The sequence below is a fragment of the Cetorhinus maximus genome, chromosome 13, assembly GCF_964194155.1.
Source record: "Cetorhinus maximus chromosome 13, sCetMax3.hap1.1, whole genome shotgun sequence".
Classification (NCBI taxonomy): Eukaryota; Metazoa; Chordata; class Chondrichthyes; order Lamniformes; family Cetorhinidae; genus Cetorhinus; species Cetorhinus maximus.
Window position 1 is genome coordinate 30,148,712 of NC_135891.1, and position 12,034 is coordinate 30,160,745.

General features: G+C 40.4%; 1 protein-coding gene across 5 annotated transcripts in view; it reads left to right on the forward strand.

The window, feature by feature from the left end:
* The first annotated feature begins 644 nt into the window (after positions 1-644).
* LOC144688517 (zinc finger and BTB domain-containing protein 46-like) overlaps positions 645-12,034 on the forward strand; it is an 89,903-nt gene continuing 78,513 nt past the window's right edge. For 2 of the 5 annotated variants that reach the window (XM_078555188.1, XM_078555189.1), the window contains exon 1: positions 650-811. The gene's annotated coding sequence lies outside the window, so the exon portion shown is untranslated. Of the gene's footprint in view, positions 812-12,034 lie in introns of all 5 variants that reach the window. The other 3 variants (XM_078555192.1, XM_078555190.1, XM_078555191.1) reach the window with 3 other exon arrangements.

Genomic DNA, 12,034 nt, shown 5'->3' on the forward strand with positions numbered 1-12,034 from the left:
TTGTATTTCTGTGTACATGGGGTTGAAGCAGGCAGGGGCAGTTGTATTTGTGTATGAGATTGGGTTGAAGCAGGCAGGAGCTGTTGTATTTGTGTGTGTGTTTGATTGGGGTGAAGCAGGCAGGGGCTGTTGCATTTGTGTGTGTTTGATTGGGTTGAAGCAGGCAGGGGCTGTTGTATTTGTGTGTGTTTGATTGGGTTGAAGCAGGCAGGGGCTGTTGTATTTGTGTATGTGAGATTGGGTTGAAGCAGGCAGGGGCTGTTGTATTTGTGTGTGTGTTTGATTGAGTTGAAGCAGGCAAGGGCTGTTGTATTTCTGTGTGTGCACTGAGTTAAAGCAGGCAGGGGCTGTTGTATTTGTGTGTGTGTTTGATTGGGGTGAAGCAGGCAGGGGCTGTTGTATTTGTGTGTTTGATTGAGTTGAAGCAGGCAAGGGCTGTTGTATTTCTGTGTGTGCACTGAGTTGAAGCAGGCAGGGGCTGTTGTATTTGTGTGTGTGTTTGATTGGGGTGAAGCAGGCAGGGGCTGTTGTATTTGTGTATGTGAGATTGGGTTGAAGATTGGTTGGGTTGAAGCAGGCAGGAGCTGTTGTATTTCTGTGCGTGCACTGAGTTGAAGCAGGCAGGGGTGGGTCTATGCCTTACCCACAATACCAGGCTGTGGTTTCCGCTGGTGAGGGGGAAGCAGGTTCCTGGTTACTCAGGGCTGGGAGGAGGAGACAGCTTCTCGGGATCATTTTTTTTTTCCCTCTTGTGCTGGACTCGCTGGTTTCGGGGCCCTTTCCGCTGCTGCACATATACATGGGTTAATCGGTGAGTGATGGGCGGCGCTCGTCCTTTCCGTTGAGAGACTTTGTTTAATGGTTTATTTTGTGTGTGTGTGTGTGTGTTGTTTTGTTTTGTTTTGCTCGCTGTTGGCGGTGAGTGGAAGGGTTTGGACCCGGACTGAGTGCAGCCTGAGCCTCGGGGCCAGGCGGGGGGGTGGGGGGGTTGCGTGTGGGGGAGAGGCCCGGACTCCATTCCTGCTGCGTCAACGCCCGTCTCTCGCCTCCAGAAAAGCCCCTTTCGGCCTCGGCCGAGCTGGGGCCAAATCTCCCTCCCCCCCCCCCTTAACCCCCCCTCTCCGTCTCCCTCCGTTTTGGGCCAAAGTCGGGGAGAGTTGAAACGGTTTAAAAAGTGCGGGGAGAGCGCGGTGTGAGGCTGAGTCCGCGGCCTGCCCGGGTATTGTCTCCCACTCAAGCCTGACTTTGTCTGGAGGGAGTTGGGGGTGAGAAAGGGGGAGGGGGGGTTGGGGGCGCGAGGGTGGATTATCCAACAAGCCCGACTTAAAACAGCAAAACCGCTTAACCGTCTGCTCCTGGGAGACGGTTTCACCTTATTTTATGATTTGACTTCTATTTCTAACGGGTGTTCTTTAAACAAAAAAAAAATGCCTAACTTTTTTTTAAATATAAAAAAAAATCCCATTTCATTATGCAAAACTCAGATTTGGAAGAGTTGGTGATGTTAACTATTCGTCTGTACACATGATTTCGCCCATGTGCAGCTTGCGTTTGGTTGCTGATAAATAAAAGGATGATTTGGATTATATTCCTCATCCTTTAAATACTTGCTGTTTAAAGGTGGGATTTCTGTAACAGGTAGCGTGTTGGAAGTGCAACCCACAGTTTGTGGCGATGGTGTTTTAAATGTAGAGAGCAAAGCTAGATGTATGTATTTACGCACTGCTTTCCACTATAAAATAAATACAGAACTCCCTTCAATGATTTTTCTTACGTATATTGCTTGAATCTTTCGATTTCCTTACTTTCAGTTAAACATAAACTGACAAAATATTAAATCGGTTAACCTTTTTGATTAAATGTAGGATTTTATTGTACAAAGAAAATGGATAATGCACCTATTATGGTGGTCACACTAACTGGATTATTCCCATCAGGAAATGAAACCTTCAGATATTGGAAATGTAAAATAAATTGGAAATCTGTACCAAATCAATCTGTATCAAGAAGAGTGAAAGTATATTTTTTTGTTGGAACCATAAAAAGCATACACTTCAGCAAGGTTTGATTCTTTTTAAGACAGTAGTTTCAGATTGACTTTCTCATTTAGATATGTTAGTTAAAATATTAAAATACCCAAATCCATTTCGTGGGGGGGTTTCCATTTTGGTAGGAAAAGCTGAAACATTGGCTACCGGCCATAGCTGGGGTGTTGTTTGCCCACATCCTCCATTCTGTTGGTGCAAATGTGCTCCAGCACTTTATGCACACACACACAGGTCTGTGGAGGCAGTTGCAGTCCTATTCAACCACTTCCTGGTTGGAGTTTCCAGTGAGAGCAGACATGTCCCTGAAAGGGCTTCCCCATTCTTTGAAATGCTTCACTGCTGGGTCCTGAAATAATGAGGGAAATGTGCTCGATTTCGCAGTTCATGTTTTGTGCAAACATATTTCTAAGGTATCCTTTATGCAAGGGATAGCCTATGCTGTGATACTAGATTTTAATAACTTGTGTTAGAAATTATTAGTTGTGTCTGAGTATCTTTTGTAGAATGTGCAACAGAAGTAATTTCAACAGTAACATTTGTCTAATTTGAAGATATTTACACTTGACTAGTAATCTGTGCAAATAAATCAGCGTACAAGTTGTTAACACGGAATACTTTAAATATTGGGAGAGTTGGAAGTTTGCAGTGATTATCATTCTGCATAATTGATATTGTGAACTTTTTTGTTGACTTAGTACAAATGTGGCTTTTGGAATACATGGTCATTTTAAGGAAATTTATTGGTACATGTATACAGATGATTACCTGCTCAGAAACAACACAAATACATTTCTAGTGGATGGGATGTGGTGATTATTTTCAAGGGAAATTAAGGGTTGAGGAGCTGCTGGCCAAGATGGAGAATGAAACAAACCCCATACTTAGCTAGTTCAGCAAAATTGGTGCAAGATTTAAAATTATATCCAGGATCCTCCTGCCAGCAATATTGATCTGTGCTCCACATCACAAGGCTGAGTCAATAGATGAAGTAGATGTTACATCACTATAACACGACTGGTGTCAAGTAAATTTGCCTAAGTGTAACATCTGCTGCACTAATTTAGATTTTTTTTCATTCCAAATATAAAAAAATTGCTAAACGCCATTAGAATAAAAGTGTCATTTGGCCTGTTGGAGTTAACAAAGTACCATATGGTGAAACCACCAGAGGTCTGGGAGCTTGGGAGGCTGTGAGGAGGTCCTGAAGCTATTCCCGTGGAACCTTTTTCAAAAGAAATGCAGTAGATTGGTGCCGATATTTAAAACATTGCAAAGCTGTGCAAATCTACATATTTTGTGTTTATTATGAGAAAATTGGGATGATATTTGTGCTGTCCAATGAGAGGAACAGATGTTTGGCTCAATATATGAATAAATGGGTGGAATGAGAACTTTGTGTTTTGATCCAGTAACACTCTCTTAGATAAGGGGGATGGAGGAATATGTTTGGAATGTGGAGTATTTGAACCAATGCATTCTAAATGTTTTTGAGAAGAGGGCCTAAATATTGCATTTTGGTTTATTTCTGTCTGTCTTTTTACTTCCACCACCCCCCTTCCCTAACATCCTTTTGTATGGATTCCCTTTCCTATGATTCCATCTTAAATTCCAATATGTGAAAATGGCTTTGTAACATGGTTTTCACAGGGTGTATTAAGGCGCATGCTGCACTTGAAAGTTCTGTGTTAGAGTCATAGTTACACAGCATAGAAACAGGCCCTTTGGCCCATCGTGTCCATGCTGGCCATCAAGCACCTATCTATTCTAATCCCATTTTCCAGCACTTGGCCCATAGCCCTGTATACTATGCAGTTTCAAGTGCTCATCTAGATACTACTTAAATAAATAGCTTGGTGAATTTCTGCATCACAGCAAAAGAATATTTAATCCATGACTTCCAAGTGTTTGAAATGTTAATTGTATGAAAGGCACAAGCTAATAATCACAACTGGTTGAAATAAGATGGATTGGAAATATTATTGCAGTAATGGTAATGGATCATCATAGTTTGATTTGAGTGGTCTAGTCTGTTAATGGGTTTGTTCAACTTGACTTGGTATTGTTGTGGAAGTAAGCACATTTGGACAACAATTAGTGCTTCCATTTCAGTTTTACTTAAGAATATCTCGAAGAGTAGTGTAAATTCTGACAAAAGCACACCTCAGCTTATTTTATATTCACTGTCCACACCTATATTTTGACTCACACGTGTCAAGCTGTGACAGAGCTTCAAATGCTGCCCACCATTGTCTGAAAAAATCATCGATAGTAAGCAGTGATGTATCAGACTATCTATGGAATTTTGCAATCTCTTTGGTAATGCTAAAGAGCTGCAAATTTGTATGCTTGAAATTAAGACAGCAAAATGTACCAATACTTGCCCAGAATTTTTTCCACTTGGGGATTTTTCTGGTAATATTTTTTAATTGTGTGCAAGTGGGAGTTTCCCGTTAGAAATTTCCTGTTCAAAATGGATGGAGTGGGGGAGGAAGCCATTGTGACTGGAACACCCACAGAGAGAATCCTGCTAACTGATGGTTCAGTGCTTAAACTGATCATGGGAACCTTTTGAAGAAATAAGTTTTCTTTCATCTTTAGTTTTCAGGTAGTGTGGTTTGGGACTGCAAACAATGTGAACTTCACAATGGGAAAATAATATTTTATCTGAAGTTTTGGATGGGCGCTGCTTATTGGTGCCTGCTGTCCACTTGAGCAGCAGGAACATTGAGGGCAAATCTTGGATGTAATCTTTAGTCCAAATATGTAATAAAATCACTCCAAACACTCGTATACCAATTTGTTAGATAATGATTACAAACACTTATTTAGTTAACTTATTAGCCAAATGTAAATTTATATTTCCATATACAAACAAATGTTGCCAAATGGATTGGAGCTAAAAGAATTGCTTCATTCCCATTGTTTGCTGATATAAACCAGCATATTTTTTGCCCTTACCTGGAGGAATTTTTTATTTTTATGAGCTTGGGGTAGTATTGAATCTTTCTGATTCTATCTACTCTGTACTTTAGTTGCTATGATGTATCGGTGCTTTTTCAGAAAGCAGTAACAGCTTGATGTAAAAAAAACAATATTTTAAAGTAAGGAAGAAATGTACGAGAAAATAAAGTTAACCTTCAAAATACATTGTCATCCATCCAATGTATTATGAAAATTGGCAGCCAAGTGTTCAAAACGTTTTGTCTGAATACTTCAGGGATGCAGTGAAGTGAGTACAAAATCCATTATTTTACTTGGGGGGGAGAAGTATAAATAAATATATTAGGCTTTCCGGCAAGGCAATGTCTTTCACCAAGTTTTAGTAATCTCATATAGAAATATTTCCAAAGAAATATTTGAAGAGGATAAAATAAAAAATAAGTCATTAAATCTGAAATAAATCGAAAGTCTTGCCAAGTTAATTTTGCGATAGTTACCTTTAAGAAATATTAAGACATCTAGTTTTATGCTTTAACTTGTATTTTAAAACATTTCAGTGTTCTGTTAAAGTCAGGATGTCATTACAGTAGCAGTGAAATCCATGTCCAATTTGCATATTTGTGACCTCAAGTTAGATGGCAGCATTAAGCTGTATCCTTAAAGAAACTAGGTTTATCTGTGTTTATAATAAATGTGTCTCTTGATAGTTGTATTGGTAATTTTGATGGAGTTCTCCATTGACAAAGAAGTGACAGTCTCATCGCTCTGCTGTAACTGTACATGGTCACCTGCAGCCTGGCATGATTATATTATGTGATTGGTAAACATAATGCAAATATATCCTTTACTCCAACCATATTCTGCAGGGTTGGTATTTTCTTAATAGAAATCCTTCTAAATAGAATTCGAGACACCTTCTGTCTGACCGTTCAAACTTTTTCTAAGGCTAAAAAGTTAAAATCCCAATTCTGGAATAGCTTTGTCATAGATTGTCCCGAAATGTTGTAAGAGTTTAATATGAAGGAAATAGGTTATATATGTATTGCCAACAAAATGGATCAAGTTTTTTAGGTGCTTGGTCCAGTAATGTCTCGTTGGTTGAGCAGCCTTTCAGGAAGTTTCCTGAAAAGACAGATGGATGGAGAATGTACTACTCACTGTTATGGGAATATGTAATTTCAGTTGTTGGCTGGAGTACGAGGAGAAATGTGGCTTTTACCTTGGCGTGAATCAAATGACAAGCTGTAAGCTGTGGGGCTAGTCTGTTCGGGTTTTTCCTTCTCCTTCTGAAGGGAGTGGTTCATGCTGGGGTATAGTTACATGTATTCTGGCAAGCCCCCAGTGCCCCGCCCAATTCTTCAAATGTGAGCCAAGGCACTGAATGTTAGCAGGCTGCTTCAACAGTGGATTGAGGGAGGAAAGAAAAAAAACTGCATCAAAACTGAGCCTGATTCTGCCCACATCTAACATCTGTGCATGTGCACTTCCTAGCAGAGGTCATTTGATTGGATTGCATTCATAAGCATGAAACTTGGCTTTTTTTTCCTTCTCCTTTGGTTCTGTTTTCTTGCCACACACCAAACCTGTCTGCCCCTGCCCCCACCAGCAGCCCAACTCATATGTTCCAACTCATATATTTAATGATCACTTGTAACTGAAAAGCTTCATTTTAAGAAATTGTGATAGGACTTGTTCAATAGGGCATACAAAGGACTAAAATGTCTTTTGCTTTCCTATATGTTTTTGTGTAAAAAGTGGTAAATGACCTTTTGAGGCTAAGAGCCCAGCCCTGCATGTTGTGTTTTTCTGCAGAGTATCCACAGCAATACAGATAAAATTCTGGGTTGGGTGGAGGAGGGAGAGCTTTAGCTGCATTTCCTTTGGACCGATGCTTTATTCTGTGACTAAACTTCAGATGCCCTAAAGTAATTTGTAGCTTTATAACAGGAAGTTGGTGAAACAGTTTTCAATGAGAACAAGAAAATAAACAAGAGAAGTCTGATGATATCAGTAATTATTAATGGTGTTCTACTTTCACAGATTTGTAGTCAGGTTTTAAGGATTATGATTTACTGTGCCTTATTTTTAAACTCTTGTTACAATATGGTGAAAAATTGTTCAAGATAACAGCTCTCCCAATAACTAAGTGGAAATGTACCACCCAGTGCAATATTGAACAGTACAGATAAAGGGGTCACTGTCCAATGGCTCCTGCCAAAGGGTACATATTGCTTTTGAGTGAGCCTAAGCTTGAACTTCTCGGATAAATGGCCTCTTGATATTTGTTTGGACAACAAGAAGAGTGGTCTTTTGGCAATGTATAACGGGATGACCAACACCCGAGGAATTATGCCCTTTATAGATTCCTGCTTTCATGTTGAAAAGTAGAGGAGGAAGGTAGTTTAGCTATTTAGTGAGATAATAGCAATGGTGTGTCTATTGTCATGTCAGTAAACCCTTGGGTTATACTATTAGCAAAGACAATGACCTTGTATACTATTATTTTTGCTGCTGTGACATTTCAAACCCAATCTTCTATCATGAAAGTGATGAGTGATCTGTTGAAATGATGAGTTGTATGGCACCCATGTGATGAAGGATTTATTGTGCCAGTATTTGTTTTGATATGTGGTGAGGTTGTATTGAAAATAACGGTAATACATTCAACACTTAAAGGCCTATGTTTAAAATGGGCAGTCATTTATATTGACCAAAGCTTACTTATTTGCAGTAATGTCAGTTTCAAAGTTGTTGGTTATAGCACCTAAGTGCTCCATTTATTTTGGGCAGAGACAGCTTACTTACAATGTATACCTCATGAAAGTTCATCTTTCATTAAATCCACCTACGTATCCAATCCTTTCTTATAGTTGGCGTTCTCTGGAGTGTTGCATTCTGATCTTTGTGCCCAATTCATATTCTTGCATGGTTTTCACTGTCAGTGTTTGGCACTGAAAAGGCCGCTGATTTTTTTTCTGTAAGGACTTTTCCAATTTTAGTTCCTCTAGGCTTAATTAGCTTTGCCGCAACGTGTAAAGAATTGTACGGAGATCCTGTATGTAATATAATGGCTGGTATAATGCCAGAAGAAATTTTATTTTCTCCCTGTAATGAGCTGCTTGCTCCTCCCTGAACCCCAGTCTCTTCAATGTGAGTGGGTCAGATGTCACTGGTCAGTTTGTGACTCTGCGATGGTAACTGCACATGTCAGGATTGAAAATTCTAGTAATGTCAGCTTTGCAAGAACAGTAAACACGTATGTAGGAAACACGCTTGCTATAAGTGTAGGAAACACCATTTCTCAATTGTATGACTGAAATAATGATAATTGTTGAGCACCTTTTAATTTTATCCTTGGAATGATGCAGCAAAATTAACTTTATGAAAGTTAAGTGTATTTTGAGCATCAAAGGATATCCCTCTTTGTACATATCAGAAAAGTGAATGACAAAACCATGAGCTATTTACCTTCCATTGGATGCAACTGAATAAAAGTTATAATGAGCCAATTCTTGAAATGCAGAGGCAGAAAAATGCCTGAATTCCAAAATGAAAACGAGGGATGGCTAAATTCCATTAAAAGGTGGATGGGTCATGTTTTGTGAAAAGTATTTATTGCATACCGACAGGCAGTGATATTTGGGCCATTAATTTAGTGTTTTGATGGTTTGCATGAAGTTGTGTCAATTTAATTTAGTGTCAGGGTCCATAGGTTCCTGACTCTGGAAAGTCAAAATATGACTTATGTCGACTTCTTTGATAACTGCAAGTTTTCTTCCAAAAAAGGTCTCGTTAACTTAATATTATGTATGGAAGGGAAAATGTGAGCGCCAAGTAGTACTTTTCAATATAGCTAAGGATGAAATTGAAAAATATTTGTTTAAATAAATTTGGTGCTTAACATGACCAGTCATTGCAGTGCAGCAGTTAGTGGAGCAAATATAATGCAGAACTACATAGCCAAAACATTAGAGTGAAAGTCTGAGGAAGTGATGCTGAAGCTGCTGGCATTCCAGTGAGATAACACCCTCGAGTATTGTGGTGACTGAGACAGGTGTCAAAAATAGTTCAAAGAAAATCCATGAGACAAATCATGGTTAGAGCTGTGAGGAAAACCTGACAAAGTTGAGCATTTCAGTTTGAAAGAAGATGCCAGAGATTTGACCTCATATAGAGATCTAAGACAGTAAATGGTGTGGAAATGAAAGATCTGGAACTCTGATTCAAGCTCAGCTTTTAACAGTAGAACAAGGTGGCACAGTTGTATTTAAAATTGACATTGGGAAGTCTTTTCACACCAAGTGATTAATGTATTGAACGAATAGGGTTGTGGAAGCGACAACACTGAAATAATTTAAGAAAAAAATGGATACTGTAATTGAGGAAACCAGTTGGGTCTTTGTGGAAGAGCTAAGACAGGCCAATTCCATTTTCTCTTGTAACCTTGTGACTATAGTGACACATTGCTGCCACCAGAGGTAATTGTTCTTAAAGGTTAAATGTATCCTGCAGAGCTGTGTAATTTTACATGTTGGAAAGGGAAGCCACCTCAATTCTTTTTCAGTTCTCTGCCCAAAGGTAGGTCTGACCCACACCACCACAACCTCCACTGCGGGTAGGGCAAGGAGACAGGTCCTGAATCCAGCCCAGCCGGAACGGTGAATTTAACTCTGTACTCTTGTCTTCAATCTGATCCACACCAACTGAGCCAATCGTCACCGTATCTCCCCCCAACCCCCCGAGGCAAGGAGTCCAAGTTTCTGTGGTAACGTGCGCTATGATGTGTGTGTTGTGGTCTGCATGTAAAACTGGTAGAGGCTTCAATTTTCTGGTCAGCCAGTGTCACATGGCTGACCGGGAATCTCTCTTAACTCCTGCCATTGCCGTATGATGGAAGGGCTTGCAAGTTGATACTCAGCCTCCTTGGCTGTGTTATGTAAGCACCTTCCTTGGCCATCAAGCCCTGGAGTGGGACTTGAGCCGAAGCATCTGGCTCAGAGGCAAGGATGCTACTGATTTCACCACAAGACCTCTTGCTTCTCAATTATTTACTCCGGTTTCTTTGCTTTAAAGCAAGAGCAGCTGAAAAATTCCACCTGGAATAGCCCACTGTCTCAATCCCAGATAGAATATCACAAGCTCACTGTTGGGGAATTCTCAACAAATGGTTCATTCCTCCGATATTTTGGAGGTATAAAATAGAGAAATAAAGGATAGCTGAAGGAGTCCAGTCAGTACTTCTGGGCACAATATTTCACTTGTGTGTTATTTGAATGAAGTGTTAAATCTGTCCCATCAGATGGATGTTAAAGATCTGGTGGCATTATTTGAGGAAACACAAGGAAGACCTTCAGCCAGCACCACTCCAATCTTGTGGTCATTTCTCTCATTGTGCCTTGTGGAACCTTAATGTGTGTACGTTTGCTGGCATTGCAACAGTGACTCAATTTCAGAAGTATCGTAATTGGCTGTGAAGCACATTGAGATGTTTGAAGACTTGAAAGGCGCTGTATAAATAAATACAAGATGGTTTTTTTTCTACATGAGAAATGTTTTGTTCTCTTTTCTAAAACCTCAAATATGGCTGCATTTGTACAGTGTGCCAGTAGTTTAGCATATTCCCCTCCATTACACTTCAGAAGTACCTCATGGTGTGTAAAGCACCCTTTTGTTATGAAACGTATCCTATAAGTGCGCGTGCTTTCTTATATTGTTAATTAAGGAAGTTCAAGCTCAGATTACCGGTAGTTTCCGTCCATTTGCCTATACTTTTGGATGTCGAAGAAAAATGGTCTGACAACATTCCGAAAGTGGTATAGATGTAACCTGACCCACTTGATATTGCTTATGAAATATTACCCTTTTAAGAGTAAAATGTATGGGCATGCACAAATTGATTTCATGTTTTAAGGTGAACTGAATAGTACCTGGGAATTTTTCTCTCTTGAATCCTTCATGGGATATGGCTGTCACTAGCAAGGCTAGTGTTTATTGCCCACCCCAAATTGGCCTTGGGAAGGTGGTGTGAGCTGCCTTATTGAATCACTGCAGTTCAGGTGCTGTTGGTGAGGGTTTTCCAGGAGGATTATAATTTGCAACAGTGAAGGCATGGCCTATTATATTTCCATGTCAGGATGGTGAATGATTTGGAGGGGAACCTGCAGGTGGTGGTCTTGTACAGCTGATCTGCTCTGCGGCAGCCTTTTGTCCTTCTTGGTGGTATAGGCCGCAGGTTTGGAGGGTGTTGTCGAAGGAGTCTTGCAAGTTGTTGTGGTGTATCTTGTACACACTGCAGCCACTGTCCATCTTTGGTGCAGATAGTCAAATTTACGGTTGTGGAGGGGGTGCTGATCAAGCAGACTACTTTGTTTTGCGTGGTTTCAGGCTTAGTGTTGGAGCCGCATTTAGTCAGGCAAGAGGGGTGTATTCCATCACACTCGTCACTTGTGCCTCATTGATGGTGGATCGGCTTTGGTGAGCCAGGAGGTGAGATGCTCACTGCAGAATTCACAATCTCTGACTTGCCTTTGTAGCAACGTTCTGTATATGGCTGGTCCAGTTAAGTTTCTGATCAATGGTAACCTCCAGACGTTGATTGTGGGATGGCAATGCTGTTGAATGCCAAGGGGAGCTCGTTAGATTCTCTCTTATTGGAAATGGTCATTGATTGGCACTTGTGGTGCAAATGTTACTTGCCATCTATCAGCCAAGTCTGAATGTTGTTTAGGCCTTGCTGCATGCAGGAGGATTGCTTCATTATTTGACGAGTTGTGAATTGAACGAAACACTGCAATCATCAGCAAACTTTGCCACTTTTGACCTTGTGACGGAAGCTCATGAATGAAGCAGCTGAAGATGGATGGGCTGAGCAAACTCCCCAAGGGACTCCAGCAGTGTCGTTGGGCTGGGATGATCGGCCTGTAGCAGTTGCATCAATCTTCCTTTGTGGTCAGTGTGAGTCCAGTCAGTGGAGACGTTTTCCCCCAATACCCAAAGACTTCAATTTTACTTGGACTCCTTGATTTGGCATTCGCAGCTAGTCTTAC